At 31.3% G+C, this 20,155-nt stretch overlaps 1 protein-coding gene and 2 long non-coding RNA genes across 3 annotated transcripts in view; all 3 read right to left on the bottom strand.

Annotated features, from left to right (window-relative positions):
* Positions 1-1,485, bottom strand: part of LOC122520694 (zinc finger CCCH domain-containing protein 13) — a 169,948-nt gene extending 168,463 nt beyond the window's left edge. The window contains exon 1 of the mRNA XM_043640912.1: positions 1,382-1,485. The gene's annotated coding sequence lies outside the window, so the exon portion shown is untranslated. The remainder of the gene's footprint in view (positions 1-1,381) is intronic.
* A 42-nt stretch (positions 1,486-1,527) lies between these two features.
* Positions 1,528-2,295, bottom strand: LOC122520695. The gene is made up of 2 exons (XR_006304602.1): positions 2,152-2,295; positions 1,528-1,851 (listed from the first exon to the last, which is right to left on the bottom strand). It is a non-coding gene; the product is annotated as an uncharacterized LOC122520695 (long non-coding RNA).
* Positions 2,296-12,119: 9,824 nt separating this feature from the next.
* Positions 12,120-13,386, bottom strand: LOC122520698. The gene is made up of 3 exons (XR_006304605.1): positions 12,908-13,386; positions 12,782-12,824; positions 12,120-12,456 (listed from the first exon to the last, which is right to left on the bottom strand). It is a non-coding gene; the product is annotated as an uncharacterized LOC122520698 (long non-coding RNA).
* Between the last annotated feature and the right edge of the window lie 6,769 nt (positions 13,387-20,155).

Here is a 20,155-nt window from a genome sequence, read left to right as displayed (position 1 = left end):
GACTGAACGTGAATGAGTGAATGAACGAGTATGAGAGAAAGAGAAAGAGATAGAAAATTCGAAAAGCGTGTCCAACTAGAATCGACGCAACAAACACAACACAACTTTTTTCCCAACGATGATCAGAGATATATATCGAATCACTATACAACGATGAGGAACACAACAACTACTACTACTACTACTACTACTACTACTACGTCAACGCGAATTATCGTGCTGTGGGGGTTGGAAAAATAAACAGCGATTGCCTGTTAAACGGTACACAAATGTCACCAACAAACGAGGATTTACGGTTCTATCTCACCGACAGATAATTTACGTTCTGCTTTTACCATCACCCTTTTCCCTTTCTCTTTCACTCCCTCTATCCCTTCTCCACCCACCTCTCTCTTTTTATCTCTATAAATATAAATAAATAAATAAATAAATAAATAATAATTATTATAATGATTAACAGCTATGAACAGGATTTGGTTTTCAATCACCTAATTAAAAATATTTCAGAGATCTTATTCGTTCGTTCTTTATCATCACCTTTTTTTCTTTTGCATTGAATCAATAAATAAACAAATAAATAAATAAATGGTAATAATAATTAACAGCTAGGAATAGGATTTGGTTTTCAATCTCTTAAATTTGATGTTATCTTTATTCATTCATTCATTCATTCATTCATTCATTCGTTTTATTCTCTGATATAATATAATAATAAATCACCTAAATGTTTCTTATGTAACTAAATATATTCTTTCCTACCCTTATCGTTGTCACATGTACACACATACACACGCACACATATGTAACACTCGTTCGTTCATTTAACGAAAGCGATTCTTACACACACACAAAAAACAAGAAGAAAAGAATAAAAGCAAACGATAAGTTAAAAAAAAAGACAGAAAATAAAGTAGAATTTAAATAAATAAATAAATAAACAAACAAACAACGACAAATTGAAATAGAAAAAATTATTTAAATTTCAAATTACTATTTCCCAGAATACTAATGAGAGAAATATCAATATAATAATTCAAATTTATTCTAGCATATTAAACAATCATATATGTATAAACACGCACGTATCACGTACACGAAAATATAGAAACTCGTTCGTTCATTTAACGAATGCGAAAACTCTTCCCCTTGACTCCTATAAAAGAGACAGACAAACAGAAAGAGAGAGAGAGAGAAAGAAATATAAAAAAAAAAAATACGGAAAAAGACAAACAGGGAGAAAGATAAAAGACTCGATGCACTTTCCCGATGAAAGTTCGACTACGTCGAAAATAAGGAAGAGTGTAGAGATCTCTCACGAGAGAGACACGTCCCTTTTCATCGTATAAACTTTTCCAATGGTGTCCCCTTTTCTAAAACTCACCTTATCCTACGTTACAGATGCGGTGAGCTTCTTCTACTACTTCTACCTCTACTTCCAATTCTTCTTTTTCTATCTTCTTCTTCTTCTTCTTCTTCTTTTTCTTCTTCTTTTTATACTTCTACTTCTTCCTCTTCTTATTCTTTTTATTTTTCTTTTTCTTCTTATTCTTCTTTATTTTTTCCAACCCCCAAACTGTCGTTCCTCCTCTCGAAACCTCTCTTTTAAACGACAACTAGGTAGGAGTACTACTACTTACGAATGGAAGAAGAGAGTATCTATCGTCGAATCATTCGAAACTTTTTCCACGATAAACTTTCTCGATGACGATGGTAATATTTTATTTTAATTCTTTCTTTCTTTTTTTCTTATTTTTTTTTTTTTATTTTTTTCTTTTCAACAAGAGTCCATACGATTAAATTGTTTCAGATACAAAACCCTCGAACCGTATACGAAAAAATTATACAATGAACCTTATACATATACACATACAAATACATATGTATATATATAAAGAACATACATTTATATTTAATAATAACAATAATAATAATAATAATTATACAAAATTAAAAAAAAAAGAAAATGCACCGAAATTGTTTGAACACTAAATACGAGAATAAAGTATTGAAATTATTGAAATTCGTTACACGCATACGTTACGCGTATTATAATTACGTGAAATCGTGTGTGTTATATATAGAGATATTTATATTATATATTAATTTATAAAAAAAAAAAAGAGATATTATATAAAACGAGAATATATGAACCAACGACGGACGAAGAAAGATAAACGAATCGAGACGACACGTTCGGTTTGGAGCGCGCGAAGCGACTGAGCAGTTTCCGAGTTTCGAAGCAGCTGCTCGACGACCGAGTTTACCCGAACGACGAACACCGTTCGTTTCTCCTCGAACTACTACTACTACTACTACTACTACTACTACTACTATTACTATTACTATTACTACTACACCTGTCTAATTTTCCTTCTTGTGTGGTCATCCTTGTCATTATCGTCATATTTTTTTAAATTAAATCTCACATAAACAACTAATTTTTTTACTACAACCTGTTAATTTAATTCTAACTACGAATCATTTATATATATATATATATATATTTAATAAAATAATAAGTAAATTTATATATCTCAAGAATAAATATAATGGGATATTCACTTTGAGAATTAATCAATTGAAATATTAAATTGTCAAAGAATATTTTTGTTTTAATGAACTTAATTGTTATATATACTAAAATATATATATATTATATATGTTATATGAAAAGAGTTATATGAAAGAAAGTTAATTAATTTATCAGTAAATAATAAAATTAGTATGATATGTTTTTGAATTATTCATTGTTATTCAATAATTTAATAAATAATCAATAAAGCTATCACATCTATTTTCAATTTGATATACGTGTCAGTAATTATGACGGTTTTACTAAGTCAACAAAAATTTGGAAACTACGTGTTATCATTTATTTTTTTTTTAATACAATTACTTTATTTTAAATATTATATAATATTAGTAATCGTTAATTCAGTATTTTAGCATCTTAAACTTTCTAATTTATTTTATGATTTATATAATAATATTAAAATAATTGCAATATAAAGTATATTTCTTTAGAATAATTTGACTTATCTTTTTGTCACTGTTATAATTATTATTGGCACATAACTGCTTTAAAAAAAAAAAAGAAATTATTTTACTATCGCAACGATAAAACATAAAACGAAATAGAACGCGGTTATATATAGTCCTCCAAACATTTTATTTATATTATCGTGTTAAAAATCTCTTATAACGCAATTTCATACACACATACATACATGACCGCTTTATTACGGGAGTAAACCATAATTTCTTTTCTCTCTCTCTCTCTCTCTCATTTTTTTTATTTCTTTCTTTCTTTGATATCCTTTCTCCTTCACGTTAAACACTATGACGAGAGAAGTCTAAAGATATACAGAAGATAATAAATAAAACTTCTCTTATCCTTTTAACTAAAAGTCCCCTCGCAAAAGTCCACAAAAAAAGAAAATAAAAAAGACAATTACATTTGACTAATTCATTTTACAAGAAATAACGATTACGTTAGCCTCCCTGTCATTTCGTAATAATCTAAATAACTTATCCTATGTAATTTAGAAGTCATACATAATTGTCGGTTCACATAGGAAGATTAATGTTTTCTAATTACACATGTGCTATATAGTATTTATAATTATATTACGCACTACTGTGTAACTTTCAACACAATTTTCAAAAGAACGAACTTTCAAAAAAAAAAAAAGAAAAAAAACACACAAAAAAATGAATTCAATTGAAAAGCATTAAAACGTACAAAAGAACAAAAAGAACAAAAAAAACATTATCGATTAGATAAATATTTCCATCGTAACAACGTGACTCTAAATCAAATTGAGTAATCCTAAAATTAATATACGATCAAAAATAACAACAACAATAATAATAATAATAATAATAATAGATCAAATAATAATGTTAACTTTTAAATTAGGTCGGTTACGTTCTCCTGAAAGAGACGAGCGTTAACTTAATAATACTTCATTCTCATCAACTAAGAAAATCTTATCGGTAAATCCAAGACATACTGAGTTCGATCCAATTAAGATCGAGGAGACTAATTGCACGGCTAAGGGAAAGAAGATATTTCCCAGAAACCTAAGTAAGAGTCTTAATAATAATCTAGCAAAGTGAAAGAAAGAAAGAAAGAAAGACTGGATGGGTGTTAGGGGGAGGTGGGGTGGGGGCGGGGAAATAGGGAAGGGGGTCTTGAAGAAATATGGAAGGAAAGCAATAGGTTTAATAGGCTTGATAGGTTTGATATTTATGACGCCTACGTTACAAGATAATAATCGATAAAGAGGTACCCTAACGTTTTTTGGGGTCACAGACGAAAGGAGGACTCTCAAGGAATCCCATCGAATCTTATCGGAATGTGGTAAAGGTCGATGAATGAAGGTCGAAGATGAGCCCGTTCGACCGGTTGTCCTTTCTCTCTCTCTCTCTCTCTTTCTCTCTGTTTATTTTTTATCTTTATTTTACATTATATATTACTTATACTATCGGTACTTTTATCCATTTTCTACGACTACATTTTATTTCGACTACATCTTCTCATATTTAATTCCTATATATCATTTTCTATATTACTTTTATTATTTATTTATTTAGACAAGGTTTAATATAGATAAATATATGAATAATTAGATTTGTATCGTATTGAATTTGAAAAAAGTTACGGTTTATTAATTATATGTAATATAAGTTAATTAATTTAACGAAAAAAATAATATATTTTAAAAAAAGATATTACGGTTAAATTTGCATAATAAAAATTATTTCTAATTATATTTAATGCGATTGTTTGTACCGAATGAACAACAAACAATTAGAGAACCACAATTATTCTTAAATGACGAGTATTCCTATTGTTAAATTTATCTATACTTCTTCAAATCGGTTCGTTTCATTCGAAATGGAAATATTTGCAACACGAATATATATACATATACAATTATATTTTTGTAGAAATAATTTCTTGTTCTATAAAAAAAAAAGAAGAAAAAAGAACACGTAACACAAAAGGAATGCAGAAATTCAAGTTCGTGGTTAATCGAACGATAAACGAGAAATGATATATAAATATAAATATAAATATATATTACATTAAACGTACTTACATACTCTTCTTTATACGTAGCACAGATTAAAATGCGTAAATCGAGTAAATAAATGGTATTAGGATCAACTTTCTAACCGTGAGAATATTTTTCTTTCCTTATTCCTAGACCGATCTTCTTCTACTGTAACAAAACGTTAAATCTAAGGTAAATAACATAGGTAGGTAACACTTTGTAAATAATATTTGTAAGTTCCAAATAGTATATGTTCTATTCTTTCCCACTCCCCCGCCCCCATTCCCCTACCCCTTTCACTCACTCTATTTCTCTTTCTCTCTATTTCTTTCTCTCATTCTCTCACTCGTTTTCTATATATATATCTTGTTTACCTCGTACATTATTTGTGTATTTGAACTTGACGAGACACGAAAGAAACAAACATGTTGGTTAGATCATCGAGAGAATGCTTTCTTTCTCTTCTTTATATATATTTTTATTTTATCAAAGATAATACGAGTGAAAAATTCGTGGTATTCTGGCCAGTTAATTTTTTCTTTTTTTTTTTTGCTCAAAATTTCGAGATACCGATTGTTCCAAAGGTTACTTTATTGAAGAATAAATAATAATTATTTTATATTTTACAAGTATTAGTAATGTAACTAAAGATTCGTAATATTATGAAATAAAAAAGAAAAAAGAATATATTATGTCTCTATTAATAAATAATTATTATATATCGTTGATTTTATTTAAACGATAACGCAACTTTTGCGACAAACTGTATGAAAGATATATTATATATTTTTTTTATTATTATTAGGCAATTAATTACGAGAAAAAGAAAAAGAAAAAAAGTATAAGAAAAAGAGGTACGTTACAAATAGCACGTTCTCAAGATAACAAAGTAAGTATGTACATATATATGTAATATATATCGTAGGAACTTAAGCCAAAGAGGAAGAAGAAAAATGAATGATTAATATCGTAAGAATTTTAATAGAAAAAAAAAAAAGAACATTCCCTTACTTTCACGTCATTTCTATTCCTTAGCTCGTTCATTCTTAAACTTCATCGATATCTTACGATAAAATTTGTCTATAATATAACTCGATCGATCTCATTTTCTCATGACGATTGTCCACTGATTTGTTTTTTTTTTCCTTTTAAAAAATAACCCAATCAATTCGTTTTTAATCGATCGGATTATTTGACACAATTAACGTTTACCAAAAGTTGCACGTTCACAAATATTATTATCCTTTTCTTTCTTCCTTTTCGGAACCGTCACGCGAGAAGAAACTAAATGACATTATTTTTTTCTATTCCATTAAAAGAAATATCTCGTAATTAATCCTTTTTTTTTCTTTCCCGAACACACTTCGATGTGTAACTTCGATGCAGTTGAAATGTGTTGAAAAGTGAACGAGAAGTGACCAAGGACGACGACACGTGAACACGTGGTTTACAACTTACATTAGCAACTAGTTAATGGACATTGATGTGAGAAATAGAAAGAAAAATAGATCAAGAGGATAGGGGGGATAGGGTAAGGGAAGTGGAATGAGGAAAGTTAGGTAATTTTGTATCTTTTTATCTATCTATTTATCACTTTCTGATCATCCTAAAAGGGCCAATGTTTCAAAGGACTCATCCCACGAAGTAAACAAAACGACGGGCTAATGAAAGGACCAACTAAAATCTCCTATTTACATGAACGTGTATCAAGGGGGTTAGGGCAAGCTTCCTAAACCCTTACGATGAACAGGTTCACCACCCATTCTCTTCGCACACGATCACTATATGGTCCCTTTAAAATAACTATTTACGTTAGCAACGTTTCGTAGTTCGTTCGACCATATCACTGAAATATTAATGGAACATTATATGATATTTCCAAGTATCATTAGAATTTTGTTTGAGAATAATCTTTAATAAATAATAAAGTCATTGAGAAAATTGGATTTAATTAGAATTAAAAATTATAATAATATAAAAAAAATAATAAAAATCGATCACATGTGTACAATAGTCGTTTCAATAATAATAACACACAATATTATTTTAAATGAATCATTAAAAATTGATTCTAATTAAAGAAAAAAAAATTCACAATAAATTCACAATAAATAATTATAATTAATTATATTAATTATTATTATAAAATTATTTGAGAGAGAAAATTTTTCATAATTTCTATTTATCTTATTTATATCAGGATCCAAAGAAAATCGAGGATCTTTTGATATTAGAAGCTACAGTTATAATAATTAGATACATATATATATAGTTATAATGATACCAGTCATAGTAATAATAGAAAATAGGACTCGGAGTTTCGAATTGAGTAAGAGAAGCATTGAATGTTATAGGAAGGAAGAAGCTACTACCACTATCACAACTCCGTGAACCGAAGCAACCCTATAAACGCAAATTAACGAGACTTTTAAGCACGGATTGGTGCCGGTATTACCTCTAGCTTGAACTATTTACTAATTCTCCTAAAGAGCTTCCACCTAGATCGGATTCATCCACAATTATGAGAACATTATACCAATTACCTTGCTTTTTTTTCCCCCGAATACAATGTTTATAATTACTCATAATCGAATCACTACGATAAAAGTATAAATAAGTGTTATACTTACTATAATACTTTCATAATCATTATTATCTCGTTCATAATGAAAGTTTATTCTACGTAAATGAAACTATCGATCATTTTCGATTGATATAGAACGACCTAATTTAACAAATGGTTAAGATAAAAAATATTAACGTTAACTTTTTACTTTTGATACATAATCGATTATAAAAATTATTTTTAAAAATGTCATATTGAAATGACATATGAAAACATCAAGAATTTCAAATTTGTTTAAATTACAAATTCCTGAAATCAAAAATAAAAAAATCACGTTTCGAAGATTAAAACAATAATTCCCAGATAAATAATTATAAGCCGTGTACGCGTTCGTGGAAAAGATAACGAATGAAACGAGAAATTTCCCCCGATTGAAAATTATTCAAGTATACTAACTTTTGAAACTTTTAAACGTTGATGACTAATTAAAACGCGATCGTCACATTGAACATATACAAACAAAAATTCGATGTTTTAACGAGCTCCGAAGGAAAATTAATAGAAATTCGATTATATATACATATACATATATACTTTCATTTAACGTGATTTATATATCAAACTTATGAATGAATCTACACATACACACACACACACACACGACACGTACTCATAAAATATACATTCATACAAACATATAACATATATATATGAATACATACACATATTCAGTATTCAACATACAACATACAATCAAAATATATAACATACATGAATCCATACATTCAACATATTAAATACATAATACATGCATTCAATATTCAACACATAGTATATACTTTTAATACATAAAATAATATACATATTTCATTATATAACATACATAAAACATACATTGAATATGTAACATAGTACATACATTCAACACGTCAAATATTATATAACATACTCATATACTCAACGCATACAATCAAAATATAACATAGTATACACAGATTCAACTAAAACCCTAGAATAGTGGCATGAATAGAACAAATACTATAACTAGTCCTATATAACTTTACATATATATATATACTTAAATACATATGTAGACTCGTTAGAAACGTTTTAACGGCGTGAGAACACGCAAAACGCATACGTTTGCACGTACACGAGAAATGTTCGCGTCTGATCGTTTCGAACAGGTTCTCTCTTGGTCGGCCAACATATCGAGATCATAACGCGTTGCCTCGAATTACCAACACGTACGGTACTTCGATGCGTTTCTGCAGCCTGTTACAGCACATTCAGAGAAACGGAGAGAGGGGGGAAGAAGGGGGAGAAGGGGGAAAGAGAGATTGTCTAGGATCTCGTTTTAGGCACCTCTCTGGTCGCGAATCGTGCGTCAGGTTGGTCGCGTATTACGTAAAATCTCGCACGTACGCCCAAGTAAACACGAGAGAGAGAGAAAGAGAGAAAGAGAGAGACACGTGTATGCTTCCTAGTATGTCTATATACATATGTATGTATTTACATATCTATCTATGTGTATACGTGAGGATATGTGTGTGTGTGTGCAAAGAGGATGCACTTTTCGAATGCCGAAGAGAACTTGCCGAACGCGAGTTGCATTTCAAACGAGAATCATCTTTCGTTATTCTTATCTCTCTCTTTTGCTCTCTCTCACTCTCTCGAAGAAGAAGAAGAAGAAGAAGAAGAAAATGGCCAACGATTTTTCGATTCTACGTTTCTTAAAGTACGTTTTTTTTTTCCTTTTCTTTCTTTTTTTTTCTTTTTTATATGCAATCAAAAATGCAAATTTGATATATAAATTTAATTGTATTTTGCATGATTATATTATATATGTCGAACTTTTGAGTGATTTTTATTTAAATAATTGGAAATAATAGTGTTTGTTAGATTTCAAAATGTTATGTATCTAATGTAATATTTATTATACAAGTTTAAATAATTTGTTATGGAAAATGTTGTAATAATTTTACGTTTATAAATAAATGATATATTAAAAATATTGATTTCACATATAAATGCAATACTTTTAATATAAAATTATGAAATTTTATCTCGTTTACATTTATTGTATAATTCGGTTATACTTTAAAAAAAAAAAAAGAAACAACTCATTGAATTTGTTTAAAATGAGAAATACTAATTAATTACGAGCACGGCAGACGTCGTATCGTCGCAGAAATCCAGACGTCGATCGTTCTCTCTCATTATTTCTCGTATCGATTCTTATCGAATGAAAAACATTGACTCACAAAGTCGCGTTTATGAGTCATTCGCGATTAACCAGAATATTTCGTAGAGAAACTTTTCTCAATGTTTTTACCGCGATAACGATAGGATCTCTTCTCTGTAATGTCATTAGTCGATTATCAATCTGATAATATACGATAAATTTTGAAATCTATTTTTATATTCCTCCAAATCGTAGCCATAGAAAAAAGAAAAAAAAAGTAAAACAAAGAAACAACCAATCATTTAAAATTAAAAATATCACTAAAAAATACACGAGAATTCCGATAATAAAATATCTAAACAACGAGAAAAATCTGTAAAATAATCTCGTCGAAAATCTCAATTGTTTGTTGTTCGAACAAAAATCAAATTCTTCCTTCTTACTTGACGTAATAAAAAAAAAGAAAAGAAAATAAAGAAAAGGGCTGGGGTGAGTGGGATGGGTAGGGGAAAAATCTTTTTACGTTAGTTAGAAATACCGAGCACGATCAAAGATCTCTTATCACGGCTCGGTAGTAGTGCGGTCCTTTACAAAAAGACAAAAAAATCTTACAAAGAAAAATGGGAGAAATAAAGAGAGAGAGAGAGAACAGGTTGGCCCTTTTTTCTTCTTCTTCTTCATCATCATCGTCGTCGTCGTCGTCGCACTGCTTTTGCCCTTGCTCAATGCGGGCTTTATTCGATTCCGAGACTTTGGGAGGCAAAGAAGAGTTCGCTTGAAAACCGCACTTAACGTCTACACTTTCACCAATTTACTTTTAATACACTTGTAACCGACATGGGCCGACTGAGGGGTGGTGAACGGGGGAATAGCAGAGGGCTAGAGGGGGGGGCAGGTGGTATACGAGAAGAAAAGAGAAAAGGTGAGTGTAACGGAGAAGGAGAAAAAGAAAGAGGAAAAGGGGAGGAAAAAAGAAAGAAGGAAGAAAGGAGGGACAAAGGGGGAAGGGGGAGGAGGAAGAGGGGGAGGAGGAGGAAAGGTAACGGGCTGTACGCATTGCGGGTATTTCTACTTTCTCGAGAGTCGGAAAATTGCCGTAAAGGAAGATGAGAGAAGGGAGGAGGAAGAGGAAGAGAAGAAGGAGGTGGAAAAGAACGAACGTTTCCCGACGTTAAACCACCATAAATGAAACGCTTTCATGTTCCTACGTTCAATGTCGCGATAAAAATATACGTATATCATCGTGCACACGGTATACGGTGTATGTGTATTTAAGTACGTATGTGTATGTGTGAAAAAGAGAGAGAGAGAGAGAGAGAAGTATGAAACATTCACGTTTGAATCGTTCCCTTCGTATTCGTTCGAACTAATGATGAGTTTGTTCATTTCCTTTTTTTTTTTTTAATAATACAAATAACATAAACTTATGTCCGTTATTTTGATACATTTTGCTAATAATTTATTTTCCATCGTTGTTTATCGTGTTTTTATTTATTTTTGTTCGTTGTTAAAATATTCATGACGATTGTTAATAAAGATTTAATCGAAGAAACGATCGGAACAAATATTTGTACGTTTTTTTCACTTGCATATTTTTCTTCTTTTTATTTCTTCTTATTTTCATTTCTCCAGGACGAAATTCTTTTAACCGTAACTGCGAGACGGTATTTTATCTTGAACGAAGTTCTAACGCAAATGTGATTTCATGAATGGAAAAAAGAAATTTTGTTTTGAATGAGGAGGTATACTATAACAATAAGCGCGTATTTTAAACTCCGACGACTATTCTATCTTTCTTTTCGATCTATCTATCTATCTATCTATCTACCTATCCATCTATCCACCTTTCTCATTCACACTCTTTCCTTTTTTTATTTTTCGTAATGTTGCACAGATCGAACCATCGAAATCGTCTCGATGTTTTACACAGCCGCGATATTCGATTGCTCGCACGACCGATTATCACAATGAAAGAGCAAAAATGGAGAAAGAGAGAGAGAGAGTAAAAAAAAATGAGAATGAAAGAGAGAAAGAAAGGGGGCGGGGGCGGGGAGGGAAGGTGGTACCACGATAGAGTTCGAGAATGACTCCGATCGAAGCTTCGTAAATACACGAAAAACGTATTCGACCGATAATAAAGCGCGTGCGTTGCTATACACACGCACACACACACACAAACACACACAAGTTCCTCGTACAAAAAAACATATACATTCGTTTCACTCTTCTCACGCATATGCGTTTTATGCACACGCGAGTAACATGTATTTCATTCATATATATATATATATATATACGTGTATGCATTTGCAAACCCATACTACCTATCATCAAAACGTAGGTGGGGGTGTACTTTTTTATGTGCATATGCGGAAGGTGAAAAACAAAACGAAACAAAATAAAAATAGAGGGAGAGAGAGAGAGAGAATACGTCAGGAATGACGGCGTTACTAACACACACGCACACACTCTTCTAACTTATATACGGTTTCGAGCACCACGTCGATGGAAAAATCATAAACGTGATCGATTTACTGCTCGGCAGGATTAACGAGAGTCGCGTGACGACGTAGGAAACGTTCCTGGTTGCTATTTCTGCCGTTATTTCTGCTGTTACTGCCACCAGATTGCCATTCCTTTAATCGCTAAAGAAAAAAAGCTTATACAAAAAGTCTTAAAACTTATACTTACAAGAAATGAAAATACAGAAACTTGAAAAAAACAGCAATGTGAGGGAAACAGCAATCGCGCGACTATTAACGTAATACTTTTCTTAAATTTCTTACGTTGATAATCTTATTGGATTATTAATTGCACGTTTAACACTGTGCAAAAAAAAAATGAAAATTATTCTAAGTATCTTTATGCATGCACCAACACACGAATAACACATATATACATTAATTTTATATTTAACAAGTTATTTGATAAATCTAATTGTTTCATTTGATTATTGAACTTACTTCTTACCTAATTTCCAGACACCCACGTCATCGATTATGATCGTATAAACCTGTTAATCAAACGTAATTTAATTCGAGATAATATTCTGTAATTAAATATGTTATTTAATTAATTAGAAATAAAAGTTCTCACACGAGGAGAGTGAAAACACGTTGCTTCTTGTCTCTACGATGGCTTCGTTCAAAATAAAAATAGAATGTTTAATATTATATATGAGTCAAACACCTCTTTCTTTCATCTTGTTTACCTTACACAGTTTTTCTATGTGTATTTGATAAAGGAGAAGAAATTTCCTGAAATTTGCCAAGAGATATAAACACAGCCGATATTTTAACCTTCCCCCTTTCGCCTATTTCTCACTCTCTTTTTTTATATATACATTCAATCGTATGGATTATTACTACGGTAAATATAAAAAGTAAATACGCACGTGTTATAGAATAAATGTCTAGAAATAAAAAAGAAAAACATATAACGAATGTATGGAAAGCAACTTTTTCTGCCTGATATATTGTATTTTCCATTTCTAAAAGATAAATTTGGATTTGTTTCTTAACATTTTTATAAACGATCAATAAGTATACTTGCATACAATCTGCGTTTATATTGATTATTCGATTGAAAATAATTACTAATCGTAATATTAAATTTTTGATCAACGTAAGCCTAATTGAAATGTGACGCTACCCAATGAAACATAACCGACGATTAAAAATTAATCGAAAGATCGAAAATTATTTCCCGGCGGATAAAGAAAAGGAAAAAGAAAAAGAAAACAACTCAAATGATGATTGAACGCGTTAGAGGGTAGAAAATTTTCTAGGAGTAGATGTCACACTTCCTACCCTCATTGAGAGAGAGAGAGATAGAAGGAGGTGGTTGAGAAGTAATCAAAATCACAAAGGGGTCGAGATGGTCGAAGACGTTAACGTCATTGAAAATGGCGATAAGATCGAGGCACCTTCATCCCCCCACGTGGGGTTGACAGGTCACGTGATGGATACAAGAGAGATCGAAGGAAAGAACCTACCCTTTCTAAGGGAGAGAAAGGGTCGACGACGAAAGTATCGTTGGAAAAATCCTAGCTCTTCCATCAGAACGCGATCTTCTTCTTCTTCTTCTTCTACTTTCTTATTTTTTTTTATTCTTTTTTTATTACCAGAACTCGACAATGCAAGAGAAAAAAGGTGAGGAGAGGAGAGGAAAGCCACACCTCGCGACCGTGCAATATTTCATGGCTTATTTACTTTTCAGCTACGAAATGTTCAACCTTCCATATATATCATCTTTCTTCGCTCTTTTCATAATATTTCCATCTCTGTTTTTCACACCTATATCCCTTTTTTTCCTTCCTATTATTTTTATGAACCGTCAAGTCCCTTTACAACCTTCCTCAACCTCTCTTTCTCTCTTTCTCGTACAAAAGAACAACTTATATACCGGGTAAAGTATCGTGAAAACACATTTTACTTGAATTAATATACACTTCAAACTGCCGATCAATCCTTTATTAATCGATAATCCTAAAAAAAAAGAAACAATCTTTTTATCGTACAATATGTTTGTTCTGTTCCTCATTTTACTCGTATAATGTTCTTATCGTTGCATAATGTGCAACGAATATGTATGCACGATAAAAAAATATCACTTATAAATCAAATTAATGTAGTCTGATATATTTTCTTTCCTCTTCTATCACTAACACAATAATCGAATTGTTCAATCTGTCCGGTTTTAAATGTTTCACCCACCCGGTATATGTATACATATATATACAGGTATATACACATCGATAAGATACGAAGGCTAATGGGAACGGAAGTTTCTAACGGGAAAATTTATTCGCGGCCTATCAGACTAGCAGGAGAAAGAGAATACCGGGCCTCCGGCACGAAACTAACGTTATTGAAACTTTACTCTGATCCTCGATTCCTTCCACTCTCATCCCCCTCCCCCCTCAATCCCCCGAAGCCCATCTACTCCACCCACCACCTCTCACCCTTTTCGTTTTCCTCTTCTTTGAAGGACGTTACTCGCGAGCGTTCCACCGTGAAACGAGTGTAGCAGCGAGTTTGCTTCCTACGTGAAAGGGGGTGGGAAAGGGGGAAGGGAAAGTGGAGGGAGGAAAGGGGTGATGTCTTGGACAATTTTTCTTTACAACCCTCTCTCTACTAGCAGGGATATTTTGTTTGGTTTTTGGATAAAAAGGTTAACAAAGTTTAATATTTCCTTTTTTTTTGTATATTAATTAATTCTCTCAAAAGATAAAAAATTTATAACTTTTATCGTAGTTGTATTTTTCAATAAATTTTGTTCATTGTGGATTTATTATTTTGTTGTTATTGGTGATTTCTTAAATAACGTAATTTAGAAACTTATGAATTTTCTAATCGGGGGAAAGAAAGTTAAATAGAATGAAGATATTTTTAATGGACGAAAATGTGAAGTAGAAGAAGAAGAAGAAGAAGAAGAAAGAATAAAAGACTCGAGATTTCGAAAGCTTCGCGTTACCTGCCGCTTACCATCAACGTAAAAAAGCTTTCGATCCAAGTTTCCTTCTCTCTTCTTTTTCTTCTACTTCTTTTTCCTTCTTTTATTTTCTTTCTTTACCAGACACACACCATCTTCTCTACTTCTCCAGTACAAATAACGCAAGTATGGTGTACGTAAGGGGGATGCGTTAAAGCTCACTCGCCATACGAATCTTCGATCTTAGAGGATTACAATGGCAAAGGCGTCTGCCATTTTCCTTTCCTATCCGATTATTCCGCATACGTTTCGTAACAGTTACCTTTAGAGTCTTCTTTGTAAAATGGGAATACTATATCAACGTTCGTTTATTCGAACAATTCGAATCACCAAAATATTAACAACAATTTGTGAAAAATGATTTTTGTTCGATCAATCAATCGTTTTACATAATTTCATATATAATATATTTTTCTAATTTAAATTTAACCTAATTATTATTCATATCTAATTAAAAAAAAATATATAATATTAAACATTAATATATATAATATAAATAATATTAACATTCAAAAATATATATAATAATAATATTATATGAATTTCATGGTTAAAAATGTTTGATCGTTCGTAATAAAAAAAGTAAAGTACCGTGAAAAAATTGTTTTAAATATGAATTTAAAAAAAAAAAAAAAAAAAGAAACAAGAAAAGGAAAGAAATGTTCCAGCTGCGTTAGTTCACTCGTTTCCTTTGTACGCGATATCTAATCCCTCCGTTCGCGTTCTTTGATCTCCGCTTCGTGCGTCTTGACCATTGTGCAGAAAGAGGATTACGTTGAGTACTTTTCGTATCTCGTACTACAGACCTTATTTCGGTGGGATAAAGTACATCGAGCAGAGGGATTTTTCGGTTCTCGCGCAATTCTGAATAGCACAACACTACCTACCACCACCACCACCACTACCCTCCTTCCACCTATTTCGATTCGAAGAATAACGCGAAAAAAGGGGGAGGAAGTGAATGAAAAAAAGAAAAAAATTACAAATAACTGGAGAAGGGAAGTGAGAATATCAAACATAAAATTAATATTATTTTTATTCAATCGCTACGATACGATCAACGTAATCTTAACGATTACGATTGATTTTAAATAACAAATTCATTAAAAAATTTCCAATCGATATAATATCTCGTCGCAAGAGTTGAGAGAGGAAAAAAAAGAAAAAATGGAAAGAAAATATAAGACTTCTGATACCTGACTAAAAAGAAGAGTATTTTGTTTCTTGAAAACTGAATAATAACGATGATATCAAGATACTAATTGGCCTGGAAAATAATACTCGTAGAAGATAACAGTATAAGAATATTATCCAAACGACATACAATTATATATTATTAATAATTGAAATCAAATTAAAATATATATATATATTCTCTGTTCGATATATAATCAAGCAATATTATTTTTATCAATAATGACAAAAAACAACCCTAAGTGATTATAGTTAATAAATTTTACTTAACATATCAAAATGAAAATGATATTAACTATATATGTGTCCATAATTATGAAAGTGGTCTAAGTCATATATTTCTTATTTCGACATATTAAAAAGATTATATATTTGAACACACTAAATGAATTCTATTATATTATATATAATAATATTGAAATAACAAACACACTATCTAACGATTCATTGTTGACAATATCGTGAAAATTACATTGAATTAATTTAATTTCAAATAATGTGATGCGAAATAACTAATAAACTAATTCTTTTTTTTTAATTTTGACTTAGACCACTTTCATAATTATGGACAGATATATAGAAAGAATGAAACACCAATGGTAGCAACATCTGTTTTGCGACGACTGCAAACTGTGGAATGATCTTTCGAAATTCGTCCCTTTTCCCCTTTACGACAAAAGTGAGAAAAAGAGAGAGAGAGGGGAAGAGAGAAGGTGGGTCCATTAAGCATCTATCTCTTTCTACATTTCTCCCTCCATTAGGGACTTTAGGATTCGAGCAGCAACTCGGCCGCACTCTCACATCCCAAACAATACCTCGAAAACTCTATACGAGCCTTCTGTTACCACTCATTTTTTTGTTCCACTTTCTCCTCCCTTCTCCCTTCTTCTTCTTCTTCCTCCTCCTTTACCTTTCCTATTTTTTTTTTATTTTTTTATTCTTTTTTGTTCAAACGTCTCGTCGCGTCAAAAATCACGCTATGCGAAAACGAGAAGGAGAGTGAGGAAGGGGGGATAAAAAAGAAGTCAAAAAGCACATATGGGGTAAACGAACTAGAAAGTGGTTTTGGAAATAAGTAACCGTTGTCTCCGATTTTTCTATTTTTTTTTCCTTTTTTTATATTTTCTTTTTATAGGACTAATTAATTAATTTTCATTGCGTCAGGTCAATTAACATTGGATTGGAAAAAAAATAAATTATTGACGAAAAAAATCCTGCAATAAATCGAAATTAATTGAATAAAGTAATTTTCAAGTTTTTTTTCTATGAGACTGTAAGACTCTCATATTAGATCATTCGTAATAAACGTATGCAAAGAAAATAAATGCAGAAATTAATTTATCTTATGACTCATTTCCTATCGTATATATATATATATATATATAATACGAGATTAAGTTAAGATGATACCAAGCAACAACGACGATCAAGTTTCAAATTAGCATACGTTTGAAAATCTGTCGTTGGAATAATGTGTAGTACGTTATTAATACGTTATCCTGCATAATGCATGATGGACAATACTTCCCTCCCATCCATCCATCCATCCATCCACCCACTCACTCAGCCATCTTCTATCTCTGGTTTCTAACACACAGGATGACTAACGTCGTTCATCTTTGTCGCGTGAGATGATCGTGCATGGAATTTGGACGAGAAAATCCTTACCGGTAGAAAATTTTAAATCACACGTGCCTGATGATATAATCATGGAAGATAGAAAATGATAAAATGAAAAATAAATTGAAGGACAACACTCTGCTGGATTGCTCAAACTAACGATCCCTTCAATCTTTGCTTTTATTTCGTAATTATTGAATTGAATTTTTTCTTATCGACGTATCTCGTGTTTGAATTGTTCTTAAATAAAAAAGTCACATCCTATCCAACGATTTATTTAATGTTCTTTGTGTTTTATCTTTTTCTTTCTTTTTTTTTGTACATTCGTTAATGCAAATATAAAGAATGTTGTTCTTGAGTTATTTTCGTTGCATAATAAACTTTCTACTATAAAATGATAGATACGAATGAGAGAAAGAGAGAGTAAGATCTGGCAAGATTCGTAAACGTCGAGTTGTCGTTTTGTGTGTTTGTCTGTGTATACTGTCTATTTCGTGTTGAGAAGACTGACATGAGATAATGACGAGGTAATGGGACGAGTTTGCAAAATATTGAGAGCTTGACTCGAGCTCGTGTTTCGTTATCAAAATTCCTCACTGAAGTAGTTGCATATCCTCCTAGTAATACTCTCATCCACTTCCTCATACTCATACTAACTGTAAGTGATAATTAGTAAATGAAAATAATTGAAAATAATAATACTATTAATAAAGTAATAACAATAATACGCATTATACACGTTTTGTAATAAGACGAAGAAAAGATTTGGTATAGTTCAAATTTTGAACATTTACGAAAACGTCGTAGAAAAATCGATAGACAACGTAGCATGTGTTGGAAACGAGATGGTGAAAGGGGACAGGTGTCCTTGTTATTTTTTCTTTTTTCTTTTACGATACACCATCATACCGAATGAATATTTGAAATTTTAACGGATCGTAAGACTCGGTAAAGTGTGCGTATGTGTGTGTGTGTGTGTGCATGTTTGTGTATCACATATCTAACCTGTTAGATTATGAATATTAGATTAATCAAAATGAAAATAATGTTTATCTATTATCTATAGAATTAGAATGACAAAATGAGAGGTACCGCAACTTAGGATCGACTGTGAAACCACTGTGGTAAACCCATCGGACAGGCAAATCAGTAAAATATTCCATCGGTCTTACGATTTGCTTTGCAAAGGAGCCAAACGACGAAATTTGCATTTTCAAAGCGTGTATTAGCATGCTTCGTCCATGTCACCATTCGGATAGCCACTATATACTGGCAACGTCAACTTGTACGAAGATGAATCCTCCTCTCTCTCTCTCTCTCTCTCTTTCTGTCTCTCTCATGGTCGTATAAATTCAACAGAAAATCTCAATCTTTCTATTCTCATAGAAAATTATTATTATTATTTTATGTATTATTAATAAATCTGAGTCCATTGACTCAACAATTAAAATGATTTAAAATACAAAAAGGAAACAAGAAAATGAATTAAATAATACTACACCGTGAGTAAGTTTACGTTGTTATCAAATTTAACTTTTATAATAATAAAAATTAATTTTTTCTTCTAACTCAAAAAACCTTTTCAATACCCCCCCTCCTCATCCGAACATACACTTTCCATATAATTTATTATTAAACGATTAATTCGTTCTCATTTAATATAACATTCAATAATGTAAATATGATTATATAAATGATATATGAGAAAATGAAAATCAATGTGTAAACGTTTAATTAAATGAACAAATCGTATCTATTAGTACACGCTGTTAATCTCACCAGATATTCTTAACATCGAAGGTCGGCGTAACGGAAGATTTAGCAAAGAGAGAGAGAAAGAGAAAGAGAAAGAGAGGGAGATGAATATCAGAGTTAGTAGGGAAATTAGAGAGAAGGGTATGTATCGAAACATGTTAGCAGGAACACGCTTAAATACAAAGAGATCTTGTTACGTAAGGTTCGGTAATACGTTACATCGAGATTTAACTGGATGCCTTCCTCGACGTTGTCTATGCTAGAGTACACGCTTTCGTCAGT

The sequence above is a fragment of the Polistes fuscatus genome, unplaced genomic scaffold (genome assembly GCF_010416935.1).
Source record: "Polistes fuscatus isolate 324 unplaced genomic scaffold, CU_Pfus_HIC Scaffold4, whole genome shotgun sequence".
NCBI lineage: Eukaryota > Metazoa > Arthropoda > Insecta > Hymenoptera > Vespidae > Polistes > Polistes fuscatus.
The sequence above is the reverse complement of the archived record's forward strand: the minus strand, read 5'-3'. Positions and strand labels throughout refer to the sequence as shown.